Below are 13371 nucleotides of genomic sequence, written 5' to 3' on the forward strand. Positions count from 1 at the left end.
CACCTGCTTGATGTCAGTGACAAAATCATGAAAATCTGATACTCTGTACAATAGTACTGACTGGTAGACTATTCCCCTTTCTTTAAAAATGTGAAATATTTTAAGGTGTTTCTTTTCCACTCATAGCCCCCATTCAGTTTCTTAAAAGGTAAAGAAGACAAAGTAGACTGCTTATGTGTGAGTTACACACAACCATGTTAAGAAGCAAAATAATTAAACTGTCAATTATTGATCACCAATCAATATATTGGTTCCCATACAGTTGTTTATGTGTTTGGAAGCATACTATATATTTCCTTTGTTGACACCTTGTTTTCAAAAGGTCTACATGTGATTTTGATGGTCTAACAATTGTATTTGGAAGGTAATTAGAGATATTTCCTACACATTATTTTGTTAAAAGTGTAGTGAGTTTTGAGCATTACATTGTTTCTTTGTAAACGTCAGCCAAAAGCATTATCTTGAGAAATATGTACATTCCATGAAATTTGTGTACTCTAAACCAAAAGGCATTCTACAAAGAAAGTTATTCTGGAGGATGTTATTCTGGAGGATGTGCATATATTCGCTCCTGTACTTTTCACGGGTTCCAGCAATTAGCCATTATTTTCCCCTTTCACAGAAAGGAAAGTTGAGGTTCAGAGAGCTTAAGTGACTTGCAGAAGGTCTCTTACATGCTGAAATTGTCCATAAAAATTTTTACTGAACTTTACTTAAATTTATTTATTGAGGTACTTTGTTTTGATAATTTCAGGAATCTAGAGCCAGCTGGATTATTCCCTTTCATAAAGAATCTTCTTTCTCCAAAGTCCCTTCTAGCATTTCATTTCTTGTGAATACTGAATAAATATTTGCTGACTCCTATGTGTTCAGCTCCTGGGATTTCTTTCACTTCAAAAGGAGATAAGGTGGTAACTCTGGTTTGCCCAGTTAAGAGAAGGAATAGTAACTCTGGCTTCCAGATATAGTGTTGTACTTCCTGTATCTAAATTATACTATTGCATTTAAATCTATATAATTTCCATGTATTCACATTCAATTCCCTATCTTTTAAAATTATTTTCTAAAAGTACGCTATTGATATTTTACATTCAACATTTTTTTTCTCTTTTTCTTGTACCTTATCATCCTTATTTTTGTACTATTATCACAAATAAATATTAACTTATATTGTGGCAAATGAATTTTTTTTGCAATTACTTAGCTTGGGTGCAATTCAATAATTTCCATCAAAATGGTTACTTGGAAAGTCATTCCTGTCAACATTATCTATCTGAACGAAAGACATCATTCTATTATTCTATTTTCAGAAACTCAATTTCCTAGATTCGTGTTGAAAACCCATGATTACATAGTGGAAGGCCAACATGAGTCTTCCAATTAGTACTGCATTTCACCAGATAACCAGGGAAAAATGTCTTAGATTAGTAAATTTGATGACTTTAAACACATTTCTCTTTCTAAGTACCTGGAATACTCAAAACAAATGGGTGATTTATGCTGACCTGCTAGCAGCTAACTATATAATGTATTAAAATAGCGTCCTTGCATTCTTTAGAAATGTAGGGGTTCAAGTTGGTTTTCACTTCAACCATTTTTTTTCATACATAAAGCTGAGAAGTTCCTAAAGGTATTTTCAATACGCTAATTTATGGAGAAATACAATATCTTTCCCTTTGCCAAAATTTCTGGAATTTTTACTTTTTCAGATGACTGTAAAATCTAATCCTTCCTCATACAGAGAATAGTGTTTTTAGTGACTTTTTTTTAGTGCTTCTCAATATCAAACTCTCACTAAGAACTGACAGTTTATTTATTAAAAAATTTTTTTTGAATTATAGTTGATATGTAATATTGTATGTTACTGGTGTAAAATATAGTGACACAATTTTAAAGGTTATATTCCATTTATAGTTATTGTAAGATATTTGCTACATGTTGTGCAATATAGCTCATTTTATACCTAATAGTTTGTACCTCCTGATCCCCTACCCTTGTCTTGCCCCTCCCCACTTTCCTCTCCTGACCGGTAACCACCAGTTTGAAGAACTGACAGTTTACTTTTAAGTTCAGAAACAACTGCAGTTTAAACATTACTTTTTCCTTCAGGAAATTTCACCAGTGCTTTTCTACAAATGTCCATAATATTTCTTTTTTTCTATTTACTCAAGAAATCTGTCGTTTGATTCTCTGGCTTATGTTCTGTGACTTTTGGGTCTGTGCACGTGTCTGTCCCTGTTTCAGTGTTAAATATTCTCAATGAATTCATCAGCTTTGTGGTCTGATGACCAGGTGAAATTCTTTAGAATCATTTTCCTTAGGCTTTCTAGGCATGAATCATCTTCACTCTTCTGAATGGAAAATTTCATTAAAATGAATAGGTTTACTTTAAAGAAAATTATTTAAATTGATTAGTTAAGAATTTTGACAGTCACAATGAATCAATGCATATGGACTCTGTATTAATATAATTTCCCTGTTTGCTTGGACCTTTATTTTCCTTTATTCAACTGGACAAATATTTTTGAGTGCTAATTCAAAAACTTGTGCTAGACAGTGTAGGAGATAAAAAATGAAACATAAATCCTACCCTCTGGGAGCTCTTTGCTTAGAGGAAGATTAGGCATATATAAGTATAAGGTAACTATTCTATTAAAGTGCTGTCCCAGAAGTGTAGATAAAAGTCTAGGTGGAATAATGATACTCTTTTTAAGAGTATTATCTTTACTTTCAACAAAGTAGTTGTGTTAGCTAAGGTAATGCTAGCTGCTATAACAGATAGCTGCAGAAACCTCTGTGTCTCAACGTAGCAGATGTTTCTCACTCACAAAGAGTCCAGTCAGCATAAGGATGAGGTGGCATTTGGGATTCTGCTCTATACATCACTCAAGGTTCCAGGCTTCTTCAGTATGTGGATTTCAAGGTCCCTAGAGCTTGATATCTAAGAGGAAGGCATGGGGAAGAGAGCATATATAATATGGGTGTTTTTATGGGCCCAACCTGGGAGTGGTATACATCACACTACATTTTGTCGTCAGTGTTATTGGTTGAATTGTGTCCCCCTAAAATTCACATGGTGAATCTTAACCCGCACTATCTCTGAATGTGACCTTATTTGGAGATAGGGTCATTGTAGACATAGTTAACTAATCCAATATGACTGACATCCTTATGAAAAGGGGGGACTTGGAGACAGATATACAACCAGGGGGAATACCATGTCAACATGAATTCAGACATCAGAGATCAGAGTAATGCCTCTACAAGTCAAGGAATGCCAAAGATTGTCCCAACCAGCAGAAGCTAGGAGAGAGGCATGGAATAGCTTCTCCCTCCCAGCCCTCAGAAGGAGCCAACCCTGCTAACACCTTGGTCTTAGACTTCTAGCCTCTAGAACTGGGAGACAATAAATTACTCTTGGTTAAGCCACCCAGCTTGAGCCAGAGCCATCATGTGACACCTAAAAGCAAAGTCTCTGGAAACTGTAATCTAGCTATTTACCTAGGAGGAAAGGGGAACAAGTTTGGTGAACAGCTAAATGGTCTCTGCCACAGTCTGCCCTTCTGCCCACCTAACACCCATTTCACACTTCCTGCCACATATGAAGCTTACACACTCTCCAAGAGAGACAACAGAAAGTTCTTTCCAATCACTGCAGCAGGCTGATAGCCCAGGGTCTCTAGATGATGCAGTGTTCTTCATTAAGTCTGGGTGGGGCTTTTCATGGTCAGGTGACCTATGAACTGTAAGACAAATTGTTACCTTCCCCACTTTACTGCCTCCCCCCAACACCTGCCACAAACAGGATGCAATCAGGAGTCAGAGATCACATCAGCTATTTTAAAAGAGGATTTAATACAAAGTGTTAATAACTGGTCCTTGAAAAACGGAGTCAAAATAAGAATTCTAAGAGGTCACAGAAAGTTGTAGCTACCACCACTAGGACATAGGGAGTAAAGGGAAGAGGTTTGAATTATTAACATTTAGAAGCTTGGAGAAGAGTCTCTGTGAAGCTGAAATGTAGAATTCATAGAAGAGATGCTGATCAACCACTGCTGGTATCTCTAAATTTGGAGGAAGGTGCTCTATAGGGCTGGGACCCCAACCTCTGAGGAAGGGACATTGCTCAACTGGTGTTGATGCCTCTGAGGAGCTTCAATGAAGCTGGTTCTGTGGGGATTGGAGAAAACTACAAAATGGATTCAACTGCTGCTACTGAAATGAACTGCCACTTCCAGTGTGGCTGGTGTGGCACAGACAGAAACAAGAACAAACGGGAAGTATAGTGTCTCTTCTTTCTTTTCCAGCCTTCTGGGCTCCCACAAGTATCCCCTTTGGGCATAGCATTGCCAGGGGACAAGCTGGCAAAGCAGAAATGTGGTTTTCAGAGCCTCAGGACAACATCACAAAGAAGATACTGTATAGGAGGGTGGGTTAGAAGCTGATAGACAAGACACCTCTACAATTCTCCATGGTGGAGCAGACACAAGACAACTACAGTAAAATTGCCCATTCAGAAAGGAGAAGAATGGGAGACACATAGCAGTCACTGGTCCATAACCAGGGAGGTGATTCAGTCAGCTGGGTAGGACGCATGAAGACTCTGTACCTTAGGAATGAGGGAAATTTCTTAATTAAGCCCCTGTTACACAATCTGGGAGGAACTTGATTTCCCATTTGTGTTGGCAATTTCCAAGACTGTCCTCAGCTTAGATGACTTACTAGGAGGATTAATGGGACTCAGGATATAGTCATACTCATGGCTATGATTTACTGCAGCAAAAGGGTACAAAGCCAAATCAGGGAAGAAAAAAGGCATATGGTGTAAAGTCTGGAGGAAACCAGGTAAAGCTTCCAAGAGCCCTGTTCCAGTGGATTCACATAGGATGTGCTTAACTCCCTCAGCAAGCTGTGATAATCCATGTGAAACGTCGTCTAGCAGGGAAGCTCATTAGCGACTAATTGCCTAGGATTTTCACTGGGGACTGGTCATGTAAGCACCTTCTGCCTAGCACGTACCAAAGTTTCAGTCTCCCAGAAGGAAAGCAGGTATTTAGCATAAACCATATTGCTTCACAAATATTTTAGGCACAGCAAGCCATTCTTATGGTGAGAAGGACCCTCCTTGAAATCTAAGTTTTCAGACACCAGCCTGGGGCCAACTTTGCAAGCAGGCTTTTCTAAGGGTAGCAATCTCTGTTATGGTGTTTTAACTCTTCTGCACACCACTGTTCTCTAGATTCATGGTCTTCTCTATGGAGGTGTTCAGTGGGTGCCCCTTCCAAATTAGCTCATGTGACAGTTTTTACCCAAATATTTTTTCTATTGCATATCTGTATTTGCAGGCTCTCTGATAATTTCTTCACCTCCTATTACCCATCCAACAAGCAGTGCTACATATTTTTGGTTATTGTTTGGCAGTGGCCCTCTCCCTTTTTAAACCAAATTTTGTGTCTGTTCATATCAGGTCAGGAAAAGAGAAACAACTTGAAGTGTTTCAAGCAAGAACGTGTATTTGTAGAACAGTATTTATTAACAGTAAGTTAGGTGTTTATAAATCCATAGGAAAGGTAGGAGGATTTAAAGTCAGAAATCCTGCTTCTAAATCTGTGTTCATTTCTCGCAGTCCAGAGATTGCAGGATCCATAGGAAATACCAGTGATGGTCACAGCTGCTCAACTTGGAGAAACAATAGTTTTGTGTTTTGTTTCTCTTTTACCTTCAGAATCCCATGCAAGAGACTCTCACTGATGGATTCTAATGGCAGGGATACTTGGAAATTTAGCTCCAATTTTTTAGCTCCTGCAGTACAGATCATAGAAGGGAGAAAATGACAAATTACCAAAGACAATTCAAACAGTAGTTTTTATTTTTAAGTATATGTGCAGTCACTATATTTTTATCAGCACACTTCATAGAATGAGACTTCTATAGTAACAAAACTAAGGAATAAACTTTGAGGAGGAATTGAAGCTGTCAGTGAGTCAAACGATACTTAACAGGTTGACAAATAAAATGGATAAAATTCTGGTGATTATAAAGCAAATAGAAAGGTTTTATATCGTACAATGTAAAATTAAAATAGATTAATGTACTTCACAAAAATGAATTTTGTGAATAGAAAACATTATAAGCAACATATTAGTGGAACTGTAATTGTGAAATTAGCCATAAAATATTCATATAATATTAATGGGAAATGGTATTTTTGTAGAAGTGCAAAAGTGGTAAGCAATTCATAGAAGAAAGTTTCAAAATCTATTTCCAGTATAAAATTTTTAAAAGATTTATTCATTTGACTTCTAATTGATCATATTTTACCTATTTCTATAATCTTTTAACATAATAAAAAAATATATTTTCTTGTGTATATAAAATTTTTCTAGAGACTATATACACAATTCCCAATGAAGTCAGTGTTCATTTGCATATGTCAAGGAGACATGATTCTAATTTGCTTTATTCATTAGTATAGGAATTGCTGTGACATCTGCTTCTTACCACATTTAGTGGAGTGAGTGATTTGTACCTGTGCTTGATGTTTTCCATTTTTCAATTCAGTTTACCTTCTTTCTTCTCCTGGCTGTCCTGTGCCCTGGGAGGTGGACCTCCATGGACTACTTCCATGGGTTCTCTTGCCCCTGGCTTCCAGTTGGATTTAGTCAGGGTATTTATATCTCCAGGCAATTTGCTGCAACTCCTGACAAGTGGCCTTCACCATAGAATTATTTTCTCCAGGTTTCAGTAACTGCTCCATCCTCAGATCCTTTAGGCCCAGGCTGGGGGTGGGGTGTGGTGGAGGAGAGTATGGGGATAGCTCCCCTGGGAGACTGCACTATCACTTGCTGTATCTCTTCCTGTAAACCCTATCCACACCTTCAAATTAATCCTTTTTATTAAACTCTCTTCAATTAGCAAGTTTCAATATGTTTTCTTCCAGGACTTTGATTAACATAATGCCCTTTGCAAGCTATGCTATAGAAAGAATTGCTGTGACTAATAAAAAAAGAAAAAGATACTTATGCTCTAATAAAGCTAGGCTGTAGCAGTTTTCTAGATTAATGATTTAGGGTCTCTCTGAGCACATCTGGCCTTCAAGTCAAGTCTACAGTATAGCTGGTATTTAAACTACAAGTAATTCGTCTCTTGTTTAATCTATCAACAAATAACTTCCAAACTCTTACTATGTATGTTGCCCTGTGTTTGATGCAGATAACAGTATAGCAGTATAAAACATGGCAACTACCTTTAAGATGCTTTCACATTCCCTCTTATCTGAGTCTTTCAGACCCTTGTTTTTAATCCCTATTTGTCACTAGTCTAATGAACCATACCATATGTATACTATATATATATATATACACCCACACACATATATAATATATATGGTGTAGATATAATAAAATTTAATGTACTAATTAAATAATAGACCTTATTCTAAATATCCCTTTATAGTAAAATAGTAAATGAATTATTAATCTGCACCATAATCTTGCTTATCTTTCCTTAGCCGAGCTGTCCATTTTGGAAGAGAGAAAATTATAGAGAGGGGAGAATATATGATATTTTATTATTTAAAGATTAACTGTGTTGTGCCATTGCTTCACCTCCTTCCATGGCCAAGTGGAACACAAACTGGGGGAAAAAAGAGTTAAATTATTTCTGCATGGTTCTTTCATAGTGATCCCCTCCAAGTTTTATTTATTTATTTTTTAAACACCTCATGGTAAATCTATCAGTCCTTTCTATTATGTAAACTTAACTGGTTTAACTATGAAATTCATGTTTTATTGGGTAATTTTTTGTTAGGCATAAATTTGACTGGTTGAGTTGTAAAATTCAACTACCCTTAAATGGATAGTTTTTCAGTAGATTTCTACACCAAGGGCTATTTTCATAAGAAAAGAGTTCCAAAAGTGCAGGCTAAGAAGCTTGCAGTATCTGTTTTCCTCCCTTCCTCCCCAACCCTAAGTGCTACATCCCCTCTACCACACCCAGTCACTCACCAAAGTCTTGCAGATACTATCTTCACGATATTACACTCCTTAATCCAACAAATGTTTACTGAGTGCTGTACTCTTCTAGGTGCTCAGGATACATCCATGAATCAAATACAGAGCTCTGCTCTCATAGAACAAACATTCCAGCAGGGAGAGATGATAAACAATGGATATAACAAATCATTATACAGGATGATAGAAGGTGAAAAGTGCCATGAAAAATGACAAAGTAGAATAAGGTGAGGGAGGATTTCTGAGGTATTGGGTGTCCACAGGAGGCCTTATGAGGTGGTGGCATTTGAACAAAGCTCTGAAGGAGGCAAGGTTAATCTGTGGATTATGCCCTCCAGGCACATGGAAGAGCCTGCAATGATCCAAAAGTGAGAGTGTACTTGGCACATTCTAGGGATAGAAAGAATGGCTGAAATGTGGAAGGGTGCAGAGGTTGAACAAAGTGGAGAGGAGTGGGAAGTGAGGTCAGAGAGATAACAGGGAATAAGCTCATGTAGGGCCTTGGAGCTCATTTAAAGGGTTGTGGTCTTTACTGAGTGCAATGCAGAATCATTGAAGGGTTCTGAGCAAGGAATGATTTCATTTATGTGTTTTACAGAAAACTTGGCTGTGATATTGGGAGCAGAATTTGGTGGAGGAAAGGTAAAGTGGAGAGAGTATTTGGGAGGCTACTGCAGTAATGCAGGCAAAAGCTTTGATGGCTCAGGTGAGGGTGGTAGCAGTGGAGGTGGTAGGAAATGATTGGGTTCTGAATATGTTTCAGAGTGACAGCGGACAGAATTTACTGGTAGGTTGGATGTGGAACTTAAGAGAGGAGATCATGATGACTGCAGGGATTTTGCCTGAATAACTAGAAGAATGGACTAGTCATCCATTGAGATGGGGAAACTGTAAATGCAAGATGATTGGAAACAAAAGACAAGAGCTCAGTTTGACATGATTACTTTCCTGCTCCTTCTGTTGGCTTCCCAAGGATCTACAAAATAAAGTAATGAGAACCAACATTAATTGAATATTTTACATATTTTATTTCATTCCCTCTTAAAAGCAACATGATAAAGATGTTGTCATCCCCATTTTGCAGGTAGAGAAACTGAGGAATGCCATCTAGCACCTTGCATCATATATATATCCTGTCCTCTAGCTGTAGACATCTTCAGAAACCTCAAAGCACAATTATTCCTTCTTCCATGGGCTAGATTATAGTGCTATTCATTTATTTGTGGTCTCTCCCTATGGGAAGAGTACCTCCCTGTCCCATTGATATCAGGTTTGGTAAATTACTTGCTGTGGCCAAAGAAATATGTGTGAAAGTGATATGGACCAATTCTGAGCAGAAGCTTCAACGAGCTGTGCTTTTCCCCCTTCCATGAGACCTGCAGTATACTAGTCCAGGGCTACTTTTTCAGCGTGAATCCTAGAATAAAGACAATATTGAACCTAACTGAAGCTCATTCTGATGAACATGTGGTATGATCAAGTACTGACCTTTTTGGTTTGTGAGCCATTGAAAAATTGTGGTAGTTTGTTAGGACATCATAACTTAGCCTAAACTGTCTGACACATTCTCCTAATTCCTTGCATTACTTCTATTAATGTGTATGTAATGTGTATATACATATATATATATATATATGTGTATATTTAGCAAGGATATATTTATCAAGGAGGTTTACAAAGACATATAAAATAAATAAAGCAGTCCCAATTAAAGTCTAGGCAAATTAATGAAAACAAAGATGGGCATAAAAGAATAGAATGAAAGATGAAGCAAAAAATACATACCTACCATAGTGGGCCACATATATGGCTCTAAGTTTTCCAAAAGGTAAAAGAGGGAAAATTTGATTAATTCTGAAGTTTACAATATTTTTGAGATTTTAATCTCAAAAATCTCGCCAATCACTAATGGAATGGATAAGTTTTCTTGATATGAGGACAAGACAGGATTTTTTTCTCCAGAAATTCTTTATAAGATAACAATATGTGTTCTATGGCTAATTTTAAAAGACATATAAGTTAACTGTATCATATTGAAGCACATTATTTAGGGATGAAGTGAGGGTTGTATTGTGCCACTTACTTGAAACCTACCATATGTTATACCATATTATTTTCTAACTTGTAAAGCCTATTCCTTTAAAAGCAGTAAGAATACTCTGGGGCAGGAAATGGGGATCTGATGCAGGATTTTCTATCTCTTACTAATTGTAACACCTTTTACAGAGCCTTGGATACAGAAATATTCAGTATTGATTTATTGATAATGAGAATATTAAAGGCAGAGAAATGAAAAAAAAAGATCTATTCACGATGCATGAATACATCTATTCATGACTACATATTATTCTATCACATAGATATATCTTAATTAATTCAGGAATTTGCCTTGTTTGATTTTTAGATTTTCTCTACTTTTGTTATTGTATATATTACAGTGATGAGTATCTTTGGGTGTAAATTGTCTGCATGTCTACTCTTGTAGAGTAGATTCCTGGAAGTAAAATTACTAAGCCAAAAGGTGATTATCATATGTTTCCAAACTTTCTTCTTGAAAAGATGTGACAATTTATTCCTTCTGGTAGTATTAAGGGTATCATTTTTATCATATCAATACTCTCATCTATGTATTCAATAGTGTTATACCCTAGAGGCTGGAGTATCCTAGAGGTTGGGGCTTTTGTCCAGTTCAAAAGAAAGCTTCCTTGCAGCCATTAGCAAAAATTATAGTAACAAATGAGTCAAATTGGATTATTTACTGTTGTTGATTTAGTAACTTAATGAGGGTTACTGTAGTAAGAGTAAACATCATTAGGTTTGTGGATCACTTGTTACTATAATCTCTGTAAAACTACTTATACAAGCCTTGCAGATATTAGTATGTGTAACAGTAAATATTTTCTAATAATAATAATTACAGCCAGCATTTATTGAGTGCTTACTATGTTCTAGTCACTATTCTAGATGCTTTACATTTAATTCACACTCCAAATCAGTGATATTGTTAATAATATTGCCCTGGAATTGATGCATGGGAAGCTCAAGTAATTTATCTAAGGTCACATAGTAAGTAACTGGTGGGACCAGGATGCTATTTCAGTAACTCAACTCTAGAACTTGCCATCATATTGCCTATAACATTACTTAATTACATGGAAAAAAAGTCTCAAACTCAATATCCATATTCTGTCATAAGATTAATTCTAAATTAATAGTTACATTGATAATTTGATGTTTATATTTTAACTTTTTCATTGTGAAGAATAACAAAGTTTTTTAGCATATCAACCATCTCAAAGTTTCCATCTAACTTCCACTTCATTTATATATAAATAAATATTACTATACTTTCTTGCTGTTTTATTTTAATCATTTGGCCAGATTAATAGCTTTCATGTATTTCTTGATAAACAAAATTGTTATTCCTTGATTAACATTATCATGATGAAAACCTCAGCAGATAATTAATAAAGCTTTTGTGGTAACACTGTGAGGCTGAAAGAAACCAGCTGGGGAAACTACCACCATCTTCATTCAGCCATTCAGAATGAAATTATAATTTTAATGAGCCTTAAAATTATCCATTTGGCTATAAAGGAAATAAACCATACCTCACTTGGTATTCCTTTATGGCTGAGGAACTCAGTATTATACAGGCAAGAAAGAGTATATCATTTGTCTTTGATATGTAGACTGAAGCATGTAGATTTCAAGGAGAATTTCAATAAATTTAAACTGTTCAAATGTATCAGTAAAACTGAAAAGAGAATCTTTTCTGATGTGTGACCTTTTTGATCTTTTGGTGATACTTCTAATCCTTCATAACACAAAATACACACACACACACACCCAAACACACAAACATGCACAATAAACAAAAATCAATCAAAGCAAAAACACAATTTCTGAAGATCTGAATTATTACTTTTTTTAAATAGAAGAAATTTTAGCCTTAGGGGCAATATTCTACATTGAAAATAATCTGCGTTTCAAATTCAGTTAATAAACTATAATGCTTAATCTTATTCACTCCACTGACTCACTGTTTGACTTTGGGCAAGTTACACAAACTCTTTGGGCCTTAGCTTGCCCCATCTGTGAGATGAAAACATTAGATCAGATGATTTCTAAAATCCTTACTACTTTGGGGTCAGCCTACCACAACACATACTGTGGGGGTTTTTTGTGGAATAATAAAAATGGCCCAGTTTTATTATTCCACTGTGGTGTAGAGTATCTTTATTGGCATAGCTGAAATCACACTATTAGCCGGCAATTGCTGTAGTAATGTTATCAAGTATTTTTTTATTTGTCCCTTAGTTTGTGGTCTTCTCACTGAAAATTGAAAACTAAAGTAAGCATTTTATCATAACTTTTATAGAGTGGTCCTGTGAGAATTAACATGATAAATATTTATAAAGTGCCTAGTGCTGTCTATGATGTAGGTTTTCACTAAATGGTTCCTATTATTGCCATTAAAAATGACTACTTTGAGGGGCTTCCCTGGTGGCGCAGTGGTTGAGAGTCCGCCTGCCGATGCAGGGGACACGGGTTCGTGCCCCGGTCCGGGAAGATCCCACATGCCGCGGAGCGGCTGGGCCTGTGAGCCATGGCCGCTGAGCCTGCGCGTCCGGAGCCTGTGCTCTGCAACGGGAGAGGCCACAACAGTGAGAGGCCCGCGTACCACAAAAAAAAAAAAAGACTACTTTGAGTGCTGAGGAAATTTTCTGGAAATTCTTCAGACGCTGACAAAGAAGAGATGAGTCATTTCTTTACAAGTTAACTATTTGATATATTCAAATGGTTGAATGTGCTCCTTAGTGTTCTCTTGAAAACTTTCTTGCATGTATTTCCTTTGCCATGCTTTCCTTCCTAATAACCCACTCACCAGCTGTTCATAAGCAACATTTGTTTAGGTCAGAAAAAAAAAATCCCAATATGATATTTGAACTCCACGTTTTTCTGGATTTGGTTAAATGTTTGATGTGTTCAATATGTTTATGTAACATGAAAATATTCATGTGGGTGTTGTGGATGCACATATTGAACAATTCTGTATGTCAAATTTATGCCATAGGTTAGTGCTCTAGTGCCTGTGTAAATTAAGCCATAAGATTATAGGCAGGAAACACCAATTAGTTCTGCTTATTCTTTCCTACTGCTTAGAACAGTTGTTTCAAATGATTTCACAATTCGTTTTAAAACTTTGAAACTGCACCTCCATTTCTTGTTTTGAAAGAAAGAAATCTCGTCTGTCTCATTGAGTTGATCTAAATTGTATTCCTCATAGGCTACCCCACCAGATAATCCTACCTGGTCCATCAGGGATTTTCTTTTTTCTTTCTTTAAAAAAAAAAAA

Source organism: Neophocaena asiaeorientalis, unplaced genomic scaffold, assembly GCF_003031525.2.
Source record: "Neophocaena asiaeorientalis asiaeorientalis breed wild unplaced genomic scaffold, Neophocaena_asiaeorientalis_V1.1 scaffold86, whole genome shotgun sequence".
NCBI classification, from domain to species: Eukaryota; Metazoa; Chordata; class Mammalia; order Artiodactyla; family Phocoenidae; genus Neophocaena; species Neophocaena asiaeorientalis.